This window comes from Saccopteryx bilineata, chromosome 5 (assembly GCF_036850765.1).
Source record: "Saccopteryx bilineata isolate mSacBil1 chromosome 5, mSacBil1_pri_phased_curated, whole genome shotgun sequence".
In the NCBI taxonomy this organism is placed as follows: Eukaryota; Metazoa; Chordata; class Mammalia; order Chiroptera; family Emballonuridae; genus Saccopteryx; species Saccopteryx bilineata.
In genome coordinates this window covers 221,128,164-221,138,539 of record NC_089494.1, presented here as the reverse complement: position 1 = coordinate 221,138,539, position 10,376 = coordinate 221,128,164, and the positions used below count along the sequence as shown (strand labels likewise).

General features: G+C 34.6%; 1 non-coding gene across 1 annotated transcript; it reads right to left on the bottom strand.

Moving 5' to 3' along the window:
• Window positions 1-5,207: 5,207 nt before the first annotated feature.
• On the bottom strand, window positions 5,208-5,373 carry LOC136306974 (U1 spliceosomal RNA). The gene has a single exon (XR_010725730.1). It is a non-coding gene; the product is annotated as a U1 spliceosomal RNA (small nuclear RNA).
• Between the last annotated feature and the right edge of the window lie 5,003 nt (window positions 5,374-10,376).

The window sequence follows — 10,376 nt, the reverse complement described above, 5'->3', positions numbered from 1 at the left end:
GAATATAACAGTATGAATGTTGGTACAAGCTGATAAAAGATATAGTGGCTTCTGCCTTACATCTCTCTCTGATTGCTTACTCTGTGAAAGGCCAGTAGCCATGTTGTGAAGATACACGTGCAGCCTTATGAAAAGATCTATATTGAAAATAGTGAAGCATCCATAAACAGCCAATAAAGAACAAGTGAGGAACTAAGATTTTCAGACAGCAGTTGTATTAAATGAATCATCTTGGAGGTGGATCCTTCAGTCTTCAGATGGACACAACGCCAGCTGACATCTTGACTTGTCAGCAACCTCCTGACAGACTCATTGCCAGGGCCACCCAACTAAACTACCCCCAGATACCTGACCCTCAGAACTCTGTGACATAATAAATGTTTATAATTTTAATTAGCTAATTTAAGGGATAATTTTTTAGGCAGCAATAGGTAACTAATATAATACTAAGAACCTTTGATCTTTTATTTTTAAGAAAAGCATCTTGTCATTACAATCTCATCATATACATACACCCTCCTAATACACACACAAAGTACTCAGGCACATTTGTACATATACAAATGGAAAACATATTCTAAAAATAATTTTTCTACTACAAATATACTCAGAAAATAGCCACGCCCTGGCCGGTTGACTCAGTGGATAAAGCATAGGCCTGGTATATGGATATTCTGGTTAAATTCCCAGTCAGGGCACACAAGAAAAGCAACCATCTGCTTCTCTCCCTTCACTCTCCCCATTCTCTCCTTCTTCCCCTCCCATAGCCAGTGGCTTGATTGGTTTGAGCATCAGTCCCAGGCACTGTGGATAGCTTGGTTGGTCTGAGCGGGTCTTCTTCAGTCACTAACAATAGCTCTGTTGATTCAAGCATCAGCTCCAAATGGGGGTTGCTGGGTGGATACCGGTCAGGGTATATGAAGGAGTCTGTCTCACTATCTCTCCTTCTCTCACATAAATAAAAATAATAATAAATACAAATTTTAAAAAAGAAAATATTTACCTTCTCTAATGTCCTCTTAGTTACTTTTAGTACACATTAAAAATTGGTATACCTTTAAGATATCTTAACACTATTATATTTTTAAAGACAGTAATTAATTTTACTATTTTAATATTTATATATTATACCAAAGTAAATGTCATAGTTAGCAACTACATACCAAGAATAAGAAGCCTGAACTTTATTACAGAAGCATATCATTAAAATATAAACCATTTTCACTCTCTCAAACATTAGGGTTCCCATGACTCAGAGAGTTTATGCTACCAACAGAGACTTTCTTAATCTGACATATATAAAGGTAGTCTCAGGAACCACAAAAAACTTTGCACCTGGCAATAAACATGTAAGTAAGTTTGCCATCAACACATAATGCCTCTTGGCTAAGGCTTTACCATAATAAATAAACAAATTTATAAGAGTAGTTTGTTTTTCCTGCTTTGGCTGGTTTGCCTGCTTGCCACAAAGAACTCCAAAGTGGAACATCTCAAAGACATTCCTTATATTTAACACCATAGGAAACACTTTTGCACTTCCAACTTGTTGTGATTTTTTTTTGAAGTGGGGGCACTACAGATTAAAAAGGCATGCAAGGGTTGTTTGTTTCCCACAAACTGTCCAACTTGCTGTGAATAAAGAGAAGCTCCCACCACAAGCTTGTACAGAAGTGCACTGATTAGCACTCTGCTGACTCGTTGAGCTGAAGCACAGCCAGCAGAAGCCTGATTGTAATTATTCTTGTTCCTGCTCTCTGTGTACGCATCAGGTGCAGCAGGGCTCTCAGGGATGTGCTGTTTAGTATCAAAGCCCAACAGAGTTAGAGAGTTCTCCTCACTCATTCACTGGTAGGAAAGAAGCACATTTAACAATTTAACATGGCTAAGTTGTTTGCAAGCCAAGTCAAACATAGCAGTGCTCATGATCGGAGCCTAGCCAAGTGCTCAAGGTGGGTGGTCAAGGCACATTTGTCTGATTTAATTGAATGATCACAGAGAGCTATAAACTAAACTGGAACTTTTAAAAAGTTTCCATTATAACCCCAGCTCTTAACATTAAAATATGGTGGCATATTTTGATTACATTCTCAGAATGTGATTACCAGAGTCTTTCTGGAAACTTCCTGTAGTGTAGGCTATAATTAGTATATGTGACCAGTGTAGTCACAATGGAATTGTCCCTCCATGGTGTTCTAGAGCTCATAGACAGTTATAAACTCTCCAGTACCCTTTCAATGAGCCATTCTCTTTTTCAATTATCCAGAGCTCTTTCTGTTTCTTAGCAGTGAGAATTTTGACTGATAAAGAAGTCCGTTAACAAATACATTCCAGAATTTTAAACTTTCAAGCCACTAAAGAGGAGAAAATAGAAATTTGTGGAATCAATGTAGAGCTGGCAAACATTTCATGATATTTAAATATGATATTTCAATGTAATATTATTGTATAGGAATATTATAATACTTAAATAAGAAATTGAATTAGGTATTTATTTACATTTATGATATTTAGCTTCATGACAAAAATAACAATTTTATAGTGAAAATAGTGCTTTACAAGCATTTGAAAAAAACTGCTCTAGAACATTCAGCCAAAAGTATATCCCTAACAACCCCTCCACATGCCAATGGTAAGCTGTCATTTTTATATTATCCCCAAAAAGTGGTCTCCTTTCATTCTTATGTAATGAAATTATAATGTACTTGAAAAGTTTATCATTCTAGGGGATAAACAAGGTCAGCAAAAGATCCCAAAACTTATCTATAGAGGCAATACAACTTCTATCAACACTCCACTAGCTTTTCTTGGTAGAGTTTGACAAGCTGATCCTAAAATGCAAAAAGAAATGTGAGGCCCTGGCTGGTTGGCTCAGCAGTAGAGTGTCAGCCCAGCGTGTGGAAGTCCCAGTCAGGGCACACAGGAAAAGTGCCCATGTGCTTTGCTTCTCTACCCTTCCCCCTCTCCTTCCTCTGTATCTCTCTCCTCTCTTCTGGCAGCCAAGGTTCCATTGGAGCAAAGTTGGCCTGGGCACTAAGGACAGCTCCATGGCCTCCGCCTCAGGTGATGGAATGGCTCTAGCCACAATGGTGCAACACCTCAGATGGGCAGAGCATCGCCCCCTGGTGGGCATGCCAGGTGGATCCCAGTTGGGTGCATGCGGGAGTCTGTCTGACTGCCTCCTCACTTCTAACTTTGGCGAAAAAAAAGAAATGTGAGGAACCCAGCATACTCACCCCCCACCCCTGCAAAATCTGAAAGAGCAAAGTTGGAAGATTTAGACTTCTCAATTTTTTTTTTTTTTTTTTTTGCATTTTCTTTTCTGAAGCTGGAAACAGGGAGAGACAGTCAGACAGACTCCCGCATGCGCCCGACCGGGATCCACCCGGCACGCCCACCATGGGGCGACGCTCTGCCCACCAGGGGGCGATGCTCTGCCCATCCTGGGTGTCGCCATGTTGCGACCATCCTGGGCGTCGTCATATTGCGACCAGAGCCACTCTAGCGCCTGGGGCAGAGGCCACAGAGCCATCCCCAGCACCCAGGCCATCTTTGCTCCAATGGAGCCTTGGCTGCGGGAGGGGAAGAGAGAGACAGAGAGGAAGGCGCGGCGGAGGAGTGGAGAAGCAAATGGGCGCTTCTCCTGTGTGCCCTGGCCGGGAATCGAACCCGGGTCCTCCGCACGCTAGGCCGACGCTCTACCGCTGAGCCAACTGGCCAGGGCAGACTTCTCAATTTTAAACTTAGTACAAAGCTATAGTAAACAATACGATGTGCTACTTACCTAAGTATATACATACAGATTAATAAAATAAAATTGACAGTCTAGAAATCGACTCATACATTTGCCATTAATTGATTTTGACAAGGCAATTCAAAAGGAAAAGAAATAGTTATTTTTTCAACAAATGATACTAAGACAACTACATAACCATGTTCAAAAGAATGAATTTGGACACGTATCTCACACCATATATAAAACTTAACTCAGAGACCTAAAAGTAAGAACTAAAACTATAACACTCTTAGAAAAAAACAAGTATAAATCTGTGTGAGCTTGGATTAGATAATAATAATTAGGTATAGCACCAGAATCAAATAAATAATTGATAAATAAGATTTTATCAAAACTTTCATGCTTCAAAGATACTATCATGAAAGTAAAATGGCAACACATAGATAGGGGGTGGGGGACCTTTGTAAATTATATATATGACAATGGTCTATTATCTAGGACAAGAACTGACCAGCATTCCACATATATGGTTTCATTATCACTTCTGTTTTCAAAGCCTTTGCAGTGCTATTTGGATCTGTCCTGTAACAAGGGAATCCAAATGGAAGCAGGAGAATAGAAGAGATAACTGAACAATTTTCTTTATGATTATTTCCTACCATTATTTAAAACCATGTGTATAACAATTGTCAAAAGGCATCCCTATTAATTTTCTTTTTTTAAAAAAGACTATTAACTATAAGAACAAAGACTTTAAAAGATGACACTTCCACACTCTCTTGGCCTAAAATGTGTCTGTCCTGAAGAAACCTTCAACAAAGGTGAGTTCCATCCTACAGCTATATGGCCCTTGCTATAAATGAAAAAGTGAGTTTCCGTAATATAAAAAAAAAGGAAACATGTAACAACACTTGAGTAATGTATTAAAAAGGAAACTGCCCTTTAGAGATAATGAATCTATTCTCTACTCTATGCATGAATGCAACTCTCATTAACACTAATGGAAGTTGCACATAAGCATCAAGAAAATATACCTGGTATAATGATTTTCAAAATAGGTAATGGCTTCTAATCTGTTCCTGGCATAGTTGTGTCTTTATGTAGCCAAACAAATGTACTACTGAAATTTGGGGGTAGAGATAAGCATTTCAGTAAAGTAGTTAAGTACTAAGTAACTCTGAGAACACAGCAGTATCTTTGTATTTTTCTTCCCTCTTAAAATACTCCCACCAATCACTTTGATTAAGCCATCCAATGGGTTTTCAAAGCAATGATCTAGCATAATCAATCAAATAAGATAATTTATTACCACAATGCTGGAGAGGAAATCAGTGCTCAGAAAAGTTTTGTTGTTTACTCAATTTTATTTAGATATTCTTCATAGAAAATTGTCATGTATTAGCTATCAATAATCCAGAAATCATTTTTCTCTGAATTCAAACATTCTTTTTCTTTTCTTTTCCTTTTCTTTTTATAACAGAGAGCATTAATGCAATCCCTTACCACCACAAATTATGCAGTCGAGTTTCCCACATCTGGGGAAATCACCAGGGTAAGCACACCCAGAGTGCAATGGATAAGCCTCACCCTGGGAAAACCACCTGCGTGATCATGGTGTCTCTCCCCTGCCAGGTAAGTATTGAATTCAAACATTCTTGATTATAGATTATCTGTTGGTGTTTTGGTAGCCTAAGTTAACTGCTTGAAGTCTTCTAACTGTAGAATTTTTAAAATCCAGATAATCAAACATTCAAGCAAATGAAAAATTTTTATTAGCAAATTAGAGATATAATTTATCTAATTTATTTAAAATAGTCAAGTTAGATATTAACATAATATTCCAGTAAACAACAAAATATATGTTAAAATCAGGAAAGTTCTGTTACCCCTTCACCTAAATATCTTCTATAATTTCTGTCCAGATGTAATGTCAGAATTGAACATCAGTCCTCACATTCAAAAATATTCCAAACAGCCTCCCTATATAACTGGTCTGTGTCCAATCATATGACAGGAAAGAACTAATTGTTTTAAAATAAGCTACTTCACAGTTCACAATCTTGGTTTTTGTCTAAGAAATTACCCAAATGAGGAGTTTTTAACCATTATATGTATTGCTATTTCTTTGATCGTTCTTCTGCAATATTTTCCTACTGAAATTAAGCCTCAGAAGCTTTCCAGCCACATTTTATTCTTCTTGTTGAATAATGAGAGCTGCTCTTGGTCAACATGTAGAGCTATCTCTCTATCTCTTTCTCCCTCCATGTCTCCATTTCCATCTCCACCATTTCCATCTCTCTCTGTATCCCCATTTCCATCTTCATCTTATGTTTGTCTTTGCTTTACTCTTTGTCAGCTCTACATATGGAGTAAGCTAATTTCTCCTTTTCTCCCATCTAACATGTTGGAGTAAGTTGATTCTATTGAAGTTTTCAAGAATAGAGTACAAGATAGAAACCAAACTGGCTTAACGCCAATAGAAACATCTTGGTATTTTTTTTATTATAATCACACATATAAATACATTGTTGAAATGTTTAAGAAAGATTGAAGCCATGCCTTGTGAGATTAAGAAAAATTAAGAAAGAAGGGGAAAAAAACAGTTCTGACATAGATATTTGAAACAACAAAGATCAAACAAGTTAGTGAAGGGAGATGACAAGCTAGATATAGTATGATTGAAAATTTCTTATTTGCCTATCACTTTAAATATTAACTATTACTGCCATACAGTTAGCATTATTCAAAGGCCTGAACTCAGAGAAATTTAGTAAATTTCTTTAAAGACACACATGTTGCAAATAGTATATATATAAATTTAACTCCAAATCTCCTGAATTTTACACAGCTAAACTGGCTACCTCATTATTAAAATTAAATTATTTAGCTAACACTCTCTTTCTCCTGAGTTAATCATCCAGGCCACCAAATTAAAAAGCTTTTTGTTGCTTATAAAACTTCCAATTATATATATCCCAAACCACAGGATCTGCACACTAGAAAACAATACATTCTAATTTTTAGAAGTCTAAAGTGGCCAAATTATTTCATATTTCTTCGTGTATGTACATTGCTCTAAATTCCAGATATTATTTCTTTGCAAGGGCACCATTTTCCTTTTTTATTACTTTTTTAGATTTTTTTTATTTTTCAGAGAGAGAGAAAGTGAGAGAGAGGAATGGGGAGGAGCAGGAAGCATAAACGCCCATACGGGCCTTGACCAGGCAAGCCCAGGTTTTTGAACCAGCAATCTCAGTGTTTCATGTCAATACTTTATCCACTGCACCACCACAGGTCAGGCAAGGGGCACCTTTTTTTTAACCTTATTAATAAGAACACTACTTGTTCCCTAATTTATTCATATAATATAAAGATAACCTGCCCCTCAACTGCACACAATTGTTGAAGGATAAAATTTAGGCAAAATAGTCTTGTTTGTTAGGGTGAGCTATTCTGCCATTTTTCTGTCCATGACCTAAAATAATGCTTTGAGCAAAATTGCTCTAAATAAATATTGAATGATGACCTCTTAGTTCTAAATATAGCTCCAAAGAATAAACAACATATAAGCCATTATATATTTGGAGGGGAGGGAAGGAATCCCCATATGTACATATGTAATTAAATTTGGTTATTGCCTTCTGTTATTCTATCTCAAATCAATTTAATCTTTAGGCCAATTAGAATAACTAATAGAGGAAAGAGGAAGAATATTCCCCTCTCCCATACATTATTATATTACAATTCAAAGAATCCAGTTTTTGTGTTCTAAAAACAACTTGCTTTAGGACTGGTAACTAGCATTCTTTTTACCATTTTCTTCATTTACATTTGTTAATTTTGCATTTCAACAGGCAATGTGGCATAATAGAAAAAGCACAAAAAATCTCAATAATGCTTATTTAAATCCATAAAAATACTTGTTATAATGTTTATGATCTTCACAAAAGGATTTAATAACTTGTTTTGTTCCACACTGTACTGCTGCAAAGTTGGAGCTGAATGTTTTACCCTACTGATTCATTAAGATGAAAAGACACTGTACCTGTTACATATTCAACACAAAATAAATTATTGTTACCTTACTATTATCACCATCAATGGTATTCAAGTCAATACATGGAGGTTAAAACGAACAACTTCATAATCTAATATTTATATGCACAATTTACTGAAATGTATTTTTCATTTTGTGAACAATACACACTAATTAATGGGCATTAAATTAATTAGTATATATAAACAAAGCAATAATGGCAGGGAACAAAAAAGATCTCCTAGTACAACAGCCTCACAAAATAAAGAATGACTGTGATATCATCTATTAAAATGTATGAGTTCTACCAGCATACCACTACACTTTTATTTTCTACAAAATTTAAATTGGTATAATTCAGTGATAAATTTATGCCCTTGGAAGCTTAAACTAACCAAAAACTTTTCTCTTTCCTCTATGCTTTCTAATTCTTTTTTACTTTTTTATTTCCAAAATTTAAAAGTCATTTAATATTTTTTAAAAATAAAACAATTTGCTGACTTTCTCTCATTATTTCACTGTTTTTTTCTTCCATCCTTCCCCCTCCCCAAAATTTTTTAATTCTTTTAATTCCCAGAAAATTACAAAAAACTCATTCACTATCACACAATAAAAGAAAGACATGATAAAAATTATAGTATTGTTTGTGGGAAGGAGAATGATGTTATTTTAGATTAGTTTAAATCCAAGGACTAAATAATAAAGCAAGTATTTTCAAGTATAAAAATTTTGCCCCCCAAAATCTGATCAAGTCTTAGTGGTCTCTTTGCTGAATTTTCATAGCCACATCCCTACAAAGTGCCAAAATATTAACTCAAGACTCAGAGGGAAAAATATAGCTAATGAAAGCAAAATGGGCATTAAATTTATTAGTATAAACAAAGCAATAATGGCAGGAAACAAAAAAGATCCCCTAGCACAACAGCCTCACAAAATAAAGAATGACTGTGATATCATCTATTATAATGTATAGTTCTACCAGCATACCACTACACTTTTTTTTCTACAACATTTAAATTTGTATAATTCAGTGATAAATTTATGCCCTTGGAAGCTTAAACTAACCAAAAACTTTTCTCTTCCCTCTATGCTTTCTAATTTACAAGCTATATAACTTGTAAAGTACACATTATGAGTTTATTACAAACTCTTCATCAAAGTAGAATATTGAATAGCTTTGTACCGATTAAATAACAAGTATAAAGACCCTAAATTCTACTTGTGGAAAGATCTACCACAACCATATCCAATAATATTTCTGTCCCATTCCCAACATTTTCTCTTTGTTCATGTTTTACCTATGTGTCATAAAAATAAGAAAAACATTAGCTTTATCTGCTTAGGAGTCAGAATGGAAAATATTCATCTTCCTTCTTGGTACATTTTTTTTTAATGTATTACACTTCCATATATGCCATATGTCCCCTCATCTCTGATTAGTGTAATGGAATTCTAAGTAAGCCTTGTAGAACTGCCTCCTAATCTATTTTGACCCACCTTATACTAAACCATGTTTCTTTTAAATTTGAATAACTAAACCTTGAATTTGATGAATTAAAGCAGTGCTTTTTTTTATTAAAAGCATATTCTGAGAAAAACTTAAGAAAGAATAAAGATTGACTTTCAAAACTGGAACACATAAAGCTCAAAACACAAAAGAGAGTGGCGTTACATTAAAATAAGTATAATTTAAAAGTCAAATTTAAATACATGCAGAAAGCATATGAAATTATGTGTATTTTAGCCATCAAGAACAGACAATATTATTTGCCTCAAAATTCTTAAGTTTCATTAATGAAATAATATACTGTTTAAAATATTGGGAAACCCACTATAAAAACTGAGTGGTGTTCCTATGGCAACAAAACCATTTAACAAGTCTTAGGCTATGAAAAGTGAAAATGGATTCTTGCTCCATGAAAAATAATATTAAAGAAGGATACACGACATAGTAGTTACACTTTGACTTCCTAAATATTCCAGTAATAATTAAAAGCACATTTCTTTTAGAAACACTATGTTCTGAGTTTTTGGAATTTTTTTTTTTAAATAAAGAAATCATAGCTTTAATTCTAAAGACAAAATTGATGTTTCTTGAGATAAAGATGGTACATCAAAAGAACTTAATTTTTTGCTTCATTTAACATATATTTGTTAGACTTCCTCTGTTTTTGTACTGTGACAGCTATTGTGAATAAAAAGTGAACAGAACAACACAATGCCTTTTATCTTGAAAAGAAAAATAAAGTAGGAAAAAAGACACTAATAATTTAATCATATAATTATATATTACCATAAAATCTTTGCATATGTTTTTCCTGCTGATTGAAAGAGAAACAGGAAAATAATTTTTGATATATAGAGAAAGTACTATAAATTCTAAAAACTATTAACAAAAATCCAATAGGGGCCAAATATATAGGATCCTGTAGACCAGTAGAGTTTGTTCTTTAATGTAAAGCAGCAATTTTTAACTGCTGTGCCTCAAGAGGCACAATGGTGTAATGCAAGAATTTTTAAAACATACAATGCCTGACTATTTAGTCAGGGACACTGATCTCTTCTCCCTTAGATTGTCAAATAAAACAATGACAACAGCCAACACAA